We start from the raw sequence: 16,176 nt of genomic DNA, 5'->3' as shown, positions 1-16,176 counted from the left end.
GCCACAGAAGTTATTTGATTTAGCTTCGCTGTTTACTTATTCATAGTAGCATTAACATACTGCTACTCCAGTAGTTTTTCATTTGTAGTAAATTATCCGACAAAATCAATAAACATTCATTATTCCAGGCTTCTGTTTCATTTATTTATTTATACAGAAAAGTGTCTGGTAGGTGGGCGGATCTCAGGAAGCTGTTAAGAACATGTAAAAAAAAAAAAATATATATATATATTAATAATAAGAGTTAAAAAAAATATATTGCATAAAAAGTTTAGCTTATTTTATTATTGTGATATTTTCATTATGTAAATTAAGCACAATTCCCTATCAAATTTTAATTAGCATAATTTGTGGGGATGTTTTAGTTTTGAGTTTTCTTTGTCATTTCTGTTATTCACAATGCAGATATAGCTGTCATTTCTTTTACTGTATTACAATAAAAAATATATATATTTTTTTATTTTTTATTTAAATCAGCATAAAGTAAATAATAATAATAATAATAAAAAACCTTAATACTACCAAACCGCTTGTCCGGTCGTAGATACTACCATTATGCATGAATAATTTATTATTTAATAAAGGTGAGGCACTATGACTAGAGACTCTGATTTTGTAAAAAGGACTCTTATTCTGACACTGGACTGAGAACATGCATGCATAAATACACTTTTCATTCTAACATCATAACACATTTTTTTGTGCAATTTTTGAGCACCAGTTAACACAGATATTTGTCTGTCACTGAATGTGAATTGTTTAGTGTCGTTCCTGTCCTCACCATGCCCTTTTTTCTTCAGTTTAACATTTAGAGAGTCATACATTTTGTTATGATATTATATGTATATACACCAAAAAAAAAATTTAACCTTTTTTTTACTTTTTTATTTTATTTTTATTATTATTATTATTGTGTGACCTATAACCTGGATCTGGACCTACCAGTCTGTTTTTTAGCATGAATGAAAATATAGCATAGTAGAAGTTAAACCGAACCTATTCTGATTCTGCTGTTTCTAATTGACAGTAACTGTTAAATAGCCAATTTTAGGACTTCCTGCCCTCCATATTGTCAGCTGCCTTTACTTGATTACCGATCCTTTCATCTCTGCAAATAGACAGACAATCCAGGTGCACAACAACACTGTTTCACCCCTGTTGCTCCCTTTCTCTGAAAAAAAACAAAAACAAACTGTCTTCTGCTTCTCTGTAGAGACTAATTATTTGCTGTCTTCACTTTCTTCCAGGATGCATTTCTCTATATCTAACATGAGAGATTTAAAGATAGGAGGGAGCCTGAGAGTTATTTCTCTGTCTTTTCAAGTCTTTCCCTCTTCATCCTCGCATGCCATTCTAATTCAGTCGGTACCTTTGGTTATTTATATGCTTTTATGCTTCACTCTCTTTCGGCTGTCAGATCTGGAGATGACAAAGGCGTCAGTCTCGCGGAATGCATTAAAACCCGTGCTCCAGACACGCGTCGTTAATGTTAACCTGGATTTTGTTTGTTTATTGTCAATTCTTAACAACCAACCTTGCGTTTGCAGAAGCATTTGCTTCGTGACCACAAAGGAAGACAGTAGCAAGTTACATTTGCACTCACTGTGTATGACACGATGTAAACTTTAATTTCTGGCAATGGAAATGGTTATGATGAGAACTAAACCAAAAAAAAGAAAAAGAAAAAGAAAAGTGTTATGTTTTCCAGCAAATTGTGCAAACATCCCTAAAACAAGATATATTTACATAGGAAGCAAAACTGTATATAACAAAATATTTGCATTGTAACTATTTTCCCCCAATCACTTTACTGTAAATTGTCTTTTACTTAAGTTTTATGGTAATTCATTTCTTATTACAGTAAAAAAAATAATAATAATAATAAAAAAAAAAAAATATATATATATATATATATATATATATATATATATATATATATATATATATATATATATATATGCATAATTAAAACCATTCCAGTTTCATTTAATTGAATCCAATGATTTTCTTAATCAGTAGGCTATTTTTATCTTGTTTTTCAGCTAATACATACAAACATTATTAAAACAAGACGCATTTATTTGACAAATATTATTATATTATTATTACCTTCTATTATTATATTATTATTTGACAAATAAACAAACAAAAAAGACTTGCTAGAGAATATATCTTGATTTATTTTACTTAACCTGCATTGATTGATTGATTGATTGATTGAGTGATTGAGTGATTGATTGATTGATTGATTGATTGATTGATTGATTGATTGATTGATTGATTGATGCATAAAACTCACAAAATGTATAAGGATCAATTCAAAAAACAATTTGTCAGTGTTTTTATTTTTTATTCAAATCTAAGTATTATAGAATGATGTTTAGATATTTTTTACTGGAAAAATAACATAAAATCCCTTATTAATAAAATTATATGGTTTAACAAAAGGGTTTAATTTATGCTGATTAGTAGGAAACGAGACAAAACCACCGTTTAAGAAAATGTTCTTTTGTAGTTCATTTATGCTCTTGATGGTAAATGCTATGCCACTGCATTTCGTTTGAAGTATCTAAAAAATAAGCATAAAACCTCCAAGATGAAGTCTGGCTTCTGAGCGGGAGTGTATGTCAGACATCTGAGACAGAGACTAATTTGCACTAAGTCTCGCACAATCTCTCCAGTCTCCATACTAATGATTGATAATGTTTTATTAATGCTGAGATATCCTCCACCGAGGATCTAAACAAATTGTAGCAATTTAGTCAATCCCATGCACAGAATCAATCATAGACAGCTCTGAATGATCATGCATCACTGCCAACATCCCCGCATCGCAGGCCTTTTGGAGCCCGCAGCTTTCTTTGTATCTGTAATTCAAAACAAGCTCCTCCATCCTCACCTCAAACACTCCTCATCTCACTCTCTCCACACTGCAGCACTCACTGAAGTTTGATATGGATGGTTTCATTAAACTTCTTCTGATTCTGAACGGCAAGAAGGAATGATGTAGAGTTTGTTTCTAGTGTTAGTGTTTTTAATATTTGTGTAACTAGAAAATGGTGACTTGTACTGATATTGTATTTTGAGTATATATTTCAAAGGGGGTGTACAAATGGCCCAAAATTAACTTTCTGCCAATGGCAGATTAATTGGAAAGTTTTTTGGTTTTTTTTTTCACTGTCCATAAATACCTTATATCTAAACATATATAAACACATACAGGCATTCTAAAACTAAAATAAAAAATAACCAAAATTAAACTACTTCATATTATCCTATACATTCTACATAACATTCTAAAAATATGCTATATATATATATATATATATATATATATATATATATATACACACGTTGCATTTTTGCATTTGTCTATGTACATGTAGTACTAGATAAATATATAGTTTTATTTAAAATGAGAAATGTTGCTGAAAAAAGTTTTTTTATATATATATTTTATTTCAGTTACCTTTTATATTATTTTATTTTATTTTATTTTAAGTTTTGGTTTTAGTTTTAGTTAACTATAATAACTGATATATACTGATTACTTAATTCTTTTTGGTGAATTCTGTCAAATATCTTACACAAATATCCATATACAAATCTCCTACTATATCCATCACAAATCTCCTTCTCTGTGCTAGATGTCTCTCATATTACACCATGCTTTTACATAACTTTTTGTCCACATTTACTGTATGTACTAGTTTATTTTGGCCTTGGAAACAGATGATACAGATGGTTTATTTTCTGAAAAGAACATTATTTCTTACACATTAGTAACAAACAGCATCCTCTAACATGATCAAGTACGAAATCAGCCAAATAAAACTGATAAAAGTGAATATTCATCAAATCCATGTTTGTCTGAACCATGACAATGTAAACACCTGCTAACAAGAAGGGAAGTGACAAAACGCAACAATTTTCACTTGAAATGTCGTAGCTTTACTTTCTATGAAATGTAAAGCATGTGAAAGGTTTTGTTACTCAAGACAAAGAATTCAGTTCAATTATTTGATTTGTGAATACACTGCATGAATGAAGAGAGCATCACTGTAATGTAGAAATATAGTTTTTGAGAAGTCCTAATAACTCTCTTCTACTTTTAAAAGCACTGTAGTATTTCAATGATAATGACAACTGGATTTTTATGCATTTGGTTTTCTCAAAACGCAGGCCTAATTTGATTCAAATTGGTTGCAGAGCTTATGCCAAAAGAACAAATAAAAAACAACACCTGACGTTCCAATCAAAAAAAAAAAAAAAAATCTTAACACTTACAATATTCACAGGAATCTGATCTTTATGCCGAATCTAACTTCAGGACAATGTACACAGACGCTGTAATTCATCCAACTAAAGCCTCTTGCTGAATAATTCCATATTTCTCATCTTAGACAAGCAGCTTAATGCAAATCTCCTACGTCTTACTGTTTTGAGCAAAGACTGACTTCCACAGCTCAAACTTGCCCATGACATTGAGGCTATTATACTTGGAAGCTATGTGGGAAAAAATGTATTCTCTCTTATACCCAAGAGTCCTTAAAGGAGAACTCCGGTCAATTTTAACATTGAGCTCATTTTTTTGTACATTTGGAGTGCTGTCAATACAGAGAACAATGACAAAAATCGGTGTTGCCTACACCGTGTTATCCTCTTTTTAACATTTGCACCCTGTTGACTTCAATGGGGCAAGTTTTAAACCTGCTTTTAGCCTCTTAACATCCTTGATGTGTCATTACAAGTGCACAGGTCATGTGAGTGATTCCTTCAGAGTGAACACGGGTGAATCTGACTGCAGTAGATGTGAAAGATATGAATAAAAATGATATTTATTTAGCCAGCGCACATACCTGTATTTACATCCTGTTTTCGGTCAAAGTCCATAGTAATCGATTGTCGAGTTCACGCGCATGATCATAGGTACTAAACCAATGCGCGTGAACTCGACAATCGATTACTATGGACTTTGACCGAAAACAGGATGTAAATACAGGTATGTGCGCTGGCTAAATAAATATCATTTTTATTCATATCTTTCACATCTACTGCAGTCAGATTGACCCGCGTTCACTCTGAAGGAATCACTCACATGACCTGTGCACTTGTAATGACACATCAAGGATGTTAAGAGGCTAAAAGCAGGTTTAAAACTTGCCCCATTGAAGTCAACAGGGTGCAAATTTTAAAAAGAGGATAACACGGTGTAGGCAACACAGATTTTTGTCGTTGTTCTCTGTATTGACAGCACTCCAAATGTACAAAAAAATGAGCTCAATGTTAAAATTGACCGGAGTTCTCCTTTAAGGGTCACATATTGGGTAGAAATGACTGCAGCTCTCGCACGTCCTGATTTTGCAGAGTTAGATGCGTTCCTGGGTCAACATATTTTGTTGATCCAGGAACAACATTCCTGTCCGAAAATTTAGTCCTAACCCTATCCCTATCCTTAAACCTAACCCTACCCATAACTTCTCCCTAAAATTAGAGGGAAATGAGAGGTGAATGTAGAAGCACCTAACCCGGGTTGTTAGCCTAAACTTGACATAAACTCTAAACGTGTCCCTCAAATCTGATTGGTTGATTGGAATGTTGTTCCAGGATCAGCAAAAATGTTGATCCAAGAACATGTTGCACTTGGTGAAATCACAAATATCAACATAAACTACTGAACGTCTCACAGAGGCTCTGTCACTGATTGATCCTAGTATTCCTGAATGATTCTGCATATTCAGTTTCTTTATTTCTTTTTCTTATTCCCCAACATCAAAGCCTTTTCACTCTGCGTGACGTTATTACAAAGGGAAGAAGAATACAATATGAAAGGACGATAACAAGGCGTGAACTGGAGAACAAAAATGTGTAATCCACAGAAATAAATAGGCCTATGCATATCACACAAATACAGAGGCATCTTAATGTACAAAAGTGGCTTAAAAGGTTTGGGAAAGTCTGGTCGTCTATGATCTGAACATTCCAATAAATGAAAATCAGTCATTATTTACTCACTATTTGTTCCAAAGTCTGTGCGACTTCCTTACTTTATTGTGAAGATATTTTGTTGAATGTCAAGAGTGCTCTTTTTACATGAGCTTTCATGACTCTGAAGCTTTCAAAAGCTTCAAAAAGCACCATAAAAGTAGTTTATCTGAGTATTCAGAAGATATTATATAACTTTGCATTAGGAACAACATGAGTAAATGATGATTTAAAATGATCTGGGAGCTACTTGTCAATATGATCAGTATGGCAGGCTTGCTTACCAATCCTATTTCAAGCTCTCGAAAGTCAAACTAAAAGCCCACAGAGTTTTCATTTTTCTATCTTTTGTATCTTTCTGTCTGTTTCATGCGCCAGTATCTTAATTAACTTCGGGGAATAGAGCAAGTGGTGAAATTAGTACGTGGTAAAAGCAGCAGGTTAATTATGCTGTTTGCTGCCGTAAGCCGAGGATTTGGAAATAAAAAATGCCTCTGCATAGCTATGATAGTTTTGTTTTGCTTGAGACTAAGTCTTTACACCAAAAGCCATTTATCTTGATCACTGTAGATTTGAAAATCATGCTTTCCCCCGTTATGGTTGAATCACGGAAGCTACCAGTTACTTTGCCAAGAGATTTGTTATTTACTATTTTGTGTCAGACAGAGAGAAACAGGCATATAAGAATAAGGAGAGGTGGTCTTCATTACAGATTTCTCTGTTCCCCATTTCTCTATTCCCTCACCCCATCATGCCTCTGTTTCTCTGGAGTTGAACCAGTAAGGATTGAGCTTATATACACCACTCTGGGACTTACAACTTCCTTGTAAGGTAGCAAAACATGTTGCTTATGTTTAAAAATGGAACGTATACCTCGTGCTTACACATGGTACAGTCCACTTTCCCTCTGCGTATACATTAGTGGTACATTTGCATAAGTTGAAAAATTCCTTTCCTTGTAAAGAAGTAGCATCATTAGTGGAACATCTCTGCTCAGTGAAAGTTACATTGCACACATACTTGTATGCAAAATATAGCTCATCCCATATCTCTCATCAGCACACATGTACAAACATACTCTGACTCATAAAATTTTAACATTTTCAACTTTCTTGAGTCTGTGATGTTGCTGTTTGAGAATGAAAAAGGTCTGCAAAGTTACAAAGCACAAAGTCACTCCAAAGGGAGTTATTCTCTAAATCAGTGCGCACTGTTTCTGAACTCCCTGAAACATCTCAATTTGAGTTTTCTTCCGGGAACAAACATGTCACAATATTCCTCAAGGCATAAAAAAAGGGGGCGAAGCTTGGTTGAGTTGTGATAGTAGTGTGAAAAACAACTTAGTGAGATAGTAGTGAGAAACTCGCTGTTATAAGGGGCGTGACATTTCCAACACATGCTGGAAATGGTTGACCAATCACAACACACTGGTCCAGCAAACCAATCAGGCTTCATAGAGACTTCTGAGGACTAGATCTCCTTTTTTTCTGTTATTTTGCTTTATTTCCAGATTGAATCATAATCATTCATAATCATTCGTACTAGAGCACATTCGCACATGCACACTCTTCAAAAACAGTGCTTTAAATCTCTTAACAAACTAAATGACGTCAATGACATTTGTATATATTTGAAATAAAAGATATAGATTGTACTGGATGCCAAAGTGCTTATTTTGTTCAAGATAAGGATACATTAAGTCCAGATGTTATGCAAACAAGAAACTATGCTTCTAGCAACAGGTTGAAACCTGTCGTTCCAACCACACTTTGCGATGCTGTTTGTAAATGTTCGCTGGAACTATGGTTTCGGGAAACACCAAATCGTTGAACTATGCTGATAACGACGGAACTTTCGACCATAATTGGTTAATGATACTTTCGGGAAACACACCCCAGAGCGTTACTGACAGACTGGGAATAGAGGTGCTGCAACAATGTCAAATATGTGGAAAATAATGTGTTTATTGAACATTCAGACATGTTCTAGTAGACCCCGAAAATAAAAAAGTGGCATAATTTTCCTATATTTTATAACATTTAATCCATATGGTGACAACTAAGCAGAATTTGCATGCATATAGGGTCTATATAACTTCATTTTGTGTCATTTTGGGACACATGAGATACGCTGTGGTTGCCTAGTAACTAGCTGTTCAATTTCAAATATTCAAAACGTAAGCCTTACCTCACTTGAGACTAAAAAAAATCACATGAGTTTTTTTCCTCATGGGGAACAAATTTGCTTCATAAGCTCCTGCATTCAAGTTTTTCTAGTATGTGACGAACCTGCAACCACGTTTCCAATGGAGTTGAGTTTTTCATATAGCCTACACTGTTAATTATTTCACTGTAAATTTACAATAAATTGCAGGTTAATAATTGCATGACTTTCACAGTAAGTTACCGTATCATTTTTACAGTAAATAATTGTGAAATGACAGCTGTTTACTGTGACTTCACAATAACTATGCCGTCATATTACTGTGATTTAGCAGTAAGCTGCTGTATAATTACTGTATTTTACTGTGCAATTACAGTTAGTCTATCATATTACTGTAATTTAACAGTAAGCTGCTGTAGAATTACTGTATTTAACCATGTCTATACTGTGATTTAGCATAAATGATGGACCAAACAAAACTGATAAAAACAATGGTTTAACTTTTATTTTTTTAGAAGAAAAATACATTTTAATAACAGGAATAAACACTGTGTAACATGAATGAACACTGGGTAACATGAATGTCTGTCAATATGTGTGTGAATGTGTTTACTGTGTTTACCATTATGTGATAATGGTACTTGAAAAATACAATTTAATAACAGGAATAAACACTGGGTAACAGGAATGAACACTGGGTAACAGGAATGTGTGTCTATGTGTGTGCACTGTGCATGTGTTTACTATGTGATAATGGTACTTCACAACGTAGGACCTGAAAAGAGAAAGAAGGAGAGAGAGAAGAGAGAGTGAGAGAGGGAAGAAAAGACAAAAAGGTGGGAAAAGAGAGGGTTGCAGGTGTCTCGCTCCTTCCCTTGCAGCAGGCACCTGCATAGTATGGGTTCTGTCCACTATCTACAAAAGATAAGAAAGACAAAAAGTTTAAGTTACTCTGTGGTGCAAGTACCTGCAAGTATGGTACTCGCATTGTAAAACTAATCCTAAAATGTGTACAATTTAAGAAATTACAATTGTAAAACTCATGATAAATCAGATAAATCATGTGAATAGTACTATATCAATTAATATTAAATCAACAAACCAGAGGACTCTGAAAGTAACATGATTGAGGTTAAGCAAAAATTACATGACATGCGTACATAGTAATGCAACTCAGTAAGCCAGTAATGTGATGTAAATTTACACTTAAAACTATTGTAAAGTACGTCTGTAAATTTGACGTTTTTATTCTAACCTATCAATAACCTATAACATTGAAAAGGCATGTTTAATTCAAATAAACGTAAGAACAATGAATTTTAGACATTTTGCAGCCTGTCTAAACTCGTAGAACAGATTAAAGGGATAGTTTACCCAAAACCCCACCCTCATTCCAAACACGTTAGCCCTTCGTTCATCTTTGGAACACAAATTAAGATATTTTCTGACTCCTCCATGGACAGCAATTTTATTACCACTTTCAAGGCCCGGAAAGGTAGTGAAGATTGTTAAAATAGTCCATGTGACTACAGTGGTTCAACCTTAATGTTATGAAGCGATGCAAAAATACTAAATAGTGCGGAACGCACAAAAAGTATTCTCGTCGCATCATAGCAATAAGGTTGAACCACTGTAGTCACGTGGACTATTTTAACAATGTTTTTACTACCTTTCTGGGGCTTGAAAGCGGTTATAACATTGCAGTCTATAAGCGGGATCAGAAAGCTCTCGGACTTCTTAAAATTATCTTAATTTGTGTTGAACAAAATTCTTATGTGTTTGGAACATCATGAGGGAGTGTAATTAATGAGAGACTTTACATTTTTGAGTGAACTAACCCTTTAATAGCTAAAGTAAACATCTTACTGCATAACTAATTCTAGCTTAAAACAGAGACAGTGTTTCGTTAGTCTGTTCTGAAGTTGGAACACAACTTACATTAGACTGACATCCATTCAAAGTCAATGAGCTTCCTGATCAGTGTACAGACTTGCTGGTTTATGTGTCCTCTCTGCCTCTTTGATTTTGTACCTGTCTCTGGGTTGATGCCCAAGAAGCACCTATAAACAAAAAGACAGAGAAGAAAGATGTTAGTTTAATTCAAGTGGGATTAAAAAGGTTTCAGTTCCCAGTCATCACCTTCAGTGGGTCACTGCTGTTGCAGTACTGAGCAAAACTAAAGTTAGCTCAGTTTTAACAAGGTGACATTACTTGGATTCAATTAAAAAGCAACCATTTAAATAACTTAACAGCAACTGAAAAACATTTACATCACAAACACACAGTCAAGAATAGTCCTGCAACAAAGTAAGTTAGATGTGTGTGATTTACCCAGGCAATGCATTTGCACACAACAATTTACATCATTTACACGTACTGTTTGCAGAGGATGGAGGAAGAGCCTGTTGCCAGTCCATCTCCATGTGGCTGTTTCTGCTTGCACTCTTCCTCCTAGAATTATTACCCGTTCACAGACAAAATGGCTCCTAATACCTCCAGATGTCGACCTGTTTTACTTTAGAATAGCACAGCTAACGAAGCTCCACTAATTCAGTGATAAACACATTTATTTTCCTATATCTTTTTTATAATAAAATGCACTTTATTTTTTCTGTTGACGAGACAGACAACGGCTGCTCCGTTTCACACACGGCAGAAAAATATGGACGACGCCCAGCTAGCTAACGTTACTAATTTGAGATTAATTTATTCCACCTTTGCACAAATCCACAACACTATAATGTATCTAGTTGATCATAACTGTCATAATACACACATTAAGGCCACAGCTTACCTTATAACTTTATTTCCCGGTGGTAGAAGAATGCTGTGGGAAAAGAGAGAACGCTGTTAGAGTAACGAACGTTAACTAAGAAAAGCATTAAGCAAAGCTAAAGTTCAATTTTGACGGTGTAGCTAACGTGAAGCCTCACAGTTAATAACTTAATACGGTACTACTAATACACTTATTAACACAACCAACGTCTGATCATTCAAATTTGCGCGCTCAAACCTAGACGCGAATCTGCTCCAGCTAAGTTACAAAAACATAAAACAGAACTTAACTAACGCTAATTTGGTTCATACTTTTAAATAACATGCAATTTCATATTAAAAACAGTCATCAAATTGACAAAGTTTGAAATTAAACACTTACCGCACTGAATCCGTCGAGTGAGACCATGGAGGAGATCAGGCCAGGGAGCTCAGATGACGCAGTTGCAGGCTGCAGCGCGAAAATGACGGAATTCACAGTAGTTTCTTGTAAAAGCCCCGCGCCTGCATTATTTTCACAGTAAAAGTCTAAATACGGTATTATATTGTGAAATATCACAGTTAAAGCCTGTGAAGTGGTAATAATGTAATTACCTGTGAAATATTACAGTTATATATTGTGAAATCCTGGAAATATTTTACAGTGTAATTGAATATTGTAGTGTAATCTCGTCTCAGTTTACAATGAAATCAGGGCTTCTGACCACAACAATGTTTGTTGCCTAAAACATCCTTGCAGCAAGAAGAAGAAGCCAGAAGAAGACGAGGGAGAAGTTGACATTAAACTCATTAAAGTTTGTATTATCCACTGTTTAGTGCTCCGATTACGGCAAACAGAGCCATCTGCTTAGGGGACAGGCCTTCCCCCCGCAGCCCTGTATAATTCACCAAATAAAGTTTGTCTCTCCATCCAGAAATCAAAGGTCCCACAGGGAATGCTTGCAGCTTCTGCCGCTGAGCTGGAAATTGCAAGCAGGTGTACCTCCAGTGAGCCCGTTTGCCTTACTGACGCTGTATGCAGATTAGTGTTTCATCCTCGCATTCATTAATGAGTTTCTCTATTAATCAATTCCACTCGTTTGGATGAGGCCTGCTATGGAATGGAACTGTGCCATTGGTGCTCATTAGGAGATAACAGCCATTTTCTTGAGTAGTTTTTTAGGGACACGCTACTTATTAACAATTTTAACTCGTGTAACAATGTGGTTTTAGCTGAATTTGATACAACATGATATAAATTCATTAATTCCTAAGTGACAATTTGTGCTGCAAAATAAATGCCCTTACATTTTTTAGGGTCTTTCTGAGCACTTGTTTGAATTTTTGAATGGAAATCTACATCCAAAGAAAATTAGACATTTATGATAGGCTTGACTGTCATTTATTCACTTATTTTTTATGGTTGGCTTTCGTATATACAGTGAATATCAAAATGCTCCCAGAAATTTTTTTTTTTTGCTCCCTGTCACAAGAAAATCATTTTCTTAAAGTAACTAAACTATATCTGTGACTTCGTTTTTGGTGTTATCTTTTATTCTACACCAAAGAAAGTTAAACAAATTTTACAAACTCATAAAAGCTTTTTAGAAAGATGGCATGTAAAAAATCTATACAGTACAACAAAACAATTTATATAATGGATATTTGAAAATGCACTTAAAAGTGTTAAATTTGCTGGTAAAAGTTGCATAATCAAGTCGTTTAATATTGTTGAATCATATATTTCGTAAAGAATTCATCTGGGGTCTCAAAACTATATATATATATATATATATATATATATATATATACACATACATACACACACATATATACACACACACAGATATATATATATATATATATATATATATATACATACATACATACACATATACATAATATTACTGTTTTTACTGTATTGTGATAAAAAATGCAAGTGCTGTGGTGATTTGTAAATGACAATGGAGTCGAGGTACAATAATCGATAGTATTATCTCGTATAGTGCGTCATAGTGGACGACAACCGACGCTGCACCTGCAACTGCAACATATTTTGTTGATCCTGAAACAACATTCCTGTCCAAAAATGTAATCCTTACCAAGCGGCAACCTTCCTCACGGAAGTGACTTAAACTGCAATTCATCGATTGGCCACTAGAGACAGGCTGCAAAAGAGAGTCAATCCCATAGACGCCCCATGTTAATATGCCCAACTTTACAACAGAAAAACAAATGTGTTTACAGCCTGGTGCAAAAAGTGGTTTTGGTCTATATAGCTAATTTTGCCATTCATGACAAATGTGAGGGCGGCAAATTTTTTTATAACTCATCCGTTTAAATTATATTAAGCCTTAAAGTTCTGCATAATTAATGGCGTGACCACTTGAGTGACAGGTGGATATCCACTGCTATCACTACTAGCCGTTTGTCTGCTGTCTGTTAGCCATCACGTCACCTCAGCTAATCCCGCCTCTTTGACCATTTTCGGTTATCTGCCAAGATGGCGACGACCGCCACTGCTCACTTTGGGCTTCAAAAATGCTCTTCAGAAACCTACGGGTGACGTCACGGACACTACGTCCATATTTTTTTTAAGTCTATGATCCTAATATCCATACCCCTAAACCTAACCCTACCCATAACGTCTCCCTAAAATCAGAGGGAAATGAAAGGTGAATAACACTGATGTAGAAGCACCTAACACGGGTTGTAAGTCCACTTGACATAAACTCTAAACTTGTCCCTCTAATCTGATTGGTTGATTGGAATGTTGTTTCAGGATCAACAAAGATGTTGATCCAAGAACATGTTGTACTTGGTGAAATCAGGCTCTGCGAAAGGCAAAAAAGTGTTTAGCAACCCGGTCAGTACTGGAATAGGCTAGTACAACCATTATTTGTTTACGCTCCTGTTTCCTGAAAGTCAGTCGCTAGTTCCGCCTTCTCGATGACATCACGCACGTCGTTAAAGACGGCAAGCGACGATGATTGCTCATGAAGCAACGTGCAGTCTGACATGTTACTTGTCCATGACACAACAATAATTTAGGAGTCAAAATCCCAAAATCTGACACAGTGACTATTGCAACAGACAAACATATCATATGAACCCGGCATTACTGACCCCAAATTTGATTATTGTACCATTTTATATTCACAGAAATGTGTCACAAATTGTCTTGAAGTTGAAATTGCGCCAACAACTGCCAAAAAGAAATAAATCTGTAAAAAGAGGTTGAGTATACTAAATTTCATAATTAATAAATTAATAGCAAGTAATAACAATAATTAGTATTATTATAAATTATTATTGCTATTATGTATACACACACACACACATTATATATAGTCCATATAAAGAATAATCCTTGTATTTTCTTGTACTTGATCAGTATGTTATCAAGACTTGTAATCTGACTCAAGTGTTTGATTAGCATTAATATCTCAACTTTAAGTGAAGTGACCTTCTTGAGATATGCTGTGCTCAGTATGAAGAAGCAGTGAATACTGCATTGAAACGCGGCTGAAGTGTTACTTTCTCTGTGAGCTGCAGAGGGAAAGATAAGGCATTCAATGACAGCATGTTTCAACCTTAGGAAAGAATGGTCTCAGACTGGCTAACTGAATACGAATTTTCAACAAATGCTCATAAATCATTCGAGGTATGTTCCTAAGAGCCCACCCTTGTCTAGCGTTTTGGAGATAGCAAATTTAGCTCTGTCTTTCAGTGCTGGTTCTCCAGGGCTCTGGATGGACGGATTTAAGAATAGTGGCAAAGGCTGGTGTTATTTAGGGTCTAATTTAGTCGGTTCAGAGCAAGAACAGGGACTACGTGAACCTTCCAGGTGCCATCAGTCAAAGAATTTGAGTTTCCAATGGCCTGGCCTTTAAAACAAGTGAAAAATAACGTTTTGTTCACACATACATAAGGAATGGATTAGCCAAAAACGAAAATGTTGTCATTACTTACACTAAAATCATAAAAAAGGGTTTAAAGGGTTAGTTCACCCAAAAATGAAAATTCTGTCAGTAATTACTCACCCTCATGTTGTTCCAACCATGTAAGTCTTTCGTTCATCTTCGGAACACAAATTAAGATATTTTTGATGAAATCTGACAGAATTCTGACTCTTCCATAGGCTTCCAGAGTGACCGAAACTCGCCGACCCAGAATAGTTATTAAAAACATCGTTAAAATAGTCCAAGTGACTCCAGTGGCTCAATCTTAAGTATATCAAGCGACGAGAATACTTTTTGTGCGCAAAAACAAACAAAAATACCGACTTTATTCCACTATTCAATTCCTTCTCTCTGGGCCTCGTAGTGTTTTTCGTCGCTTGATATACTTAAGATTGAGCCACTGGAGTCACTTGGACTATTTTAACGATGTTTTTAATAACTATTCTGGGTCGGCGAGTTTCGGTCACTCTGGAAGCCTATGGAAGAGTCAGAATTCTGTCAGATTTCATCAAAAATATCTTAATTTGTGTTCCGAAGATGAACGAAAGACTTACATGGTTGGAACAACATGAGGGTGAGTAATTACTGACAGAATTTTCATTTTTGGGTGAACTAACCCTTTAATGGCAGAGTTTTAATTTTGGGGTATTCCCTTGTATTTAGCAATACTGGTTTGCGAATAAAAAACAACAACAACAACAAAAAACAATGGATATTACAAAAGGTATAAAAAGATCACATGAAATAAATGGAAGAATGAGAAGAATGTTTTGACCTAGATTATGCATAATTGTGACAGTATATAAATTATACACAGCCTTGAGACATTAAATAATTCAAATTATTTAGCAGAGGTGCCAGTAGAAATCAGAGCAGTGTCCGACACCTGTCTCATAATTTAGAGATATGAAACAAATTATGATTTTATGAAAAAATGCTTTGAAATACCCCCCCCCCCCACACACACACACACACACACACACCACTTACAGTAATTTACTTTAATCAAGTTTTAATTGAATCACTACCTTTGCCTCGTTTTTAAAATAAACATCCAAAATCTCTAAAGCATTTCAAACGCATAATTGCAAAAGGTAGTAAGAATTAGCCCCCCCCCCCACACACACCCACCCACACCCACACACCCACACACACACACACACACAAGTTGTTATTGTAAGGTTTATATGTTTAATAAATAAATAAATTGTTAATATTGTAGGTTTTATGCTGACAAGCACACCCCAAAAAATTGCCAATGTGGTAACACAAAAAACCTTGAAATCTTCTTAATTAAATTTAACAGGTACTG

General features: G+C 34.9%; 1 protein-coding gene and 1 long non-coding RNA gene across 5 annotated transcripts in view; both read right to left on the bottom strand.

Annotated features, from left to right (window-relative positions):
* The window catches only part of sorcs1 (sortilin-related VPS10 domain containing receptor 1), a 194,611-nt gene that overhangs the window by 141,573 nt on the left and 36,862 nt on the right, over positions 1-16,176 (bottom strand). The window lies entirely within an intron of this gene.
* LOC307154631 lies at positions 8,723-11,058 on the bottom strand. Its single transcript, XR_013820408.1, has 3 exons — positions 10,943-11,058; positions 10,087-10,208; positions 8,723-9,063 (listed from the first exon to the last, which is right to left on the bottom strand). It is a non-coding gene; the product is annotated as an uncharacterized lncRNA (long non-coding RNA).

Source organism: Squalius cephalus (assembly GCF_949319135.1).
Source record: "Squalius cephalus genome assembly, chromosome: 2".
Taxonomy (NCBI): domain Eukaryota; kingdom Metazoa; phylum Chordata; class Actinopteri; order Cypriniformes; family Leuciscidae; genus Squalius; species Squalius cephalus.
Note: the sequence above shows the minus strand (reverse complement) of the source record. Positions and strands in the feature narration are given on the sequence as shown.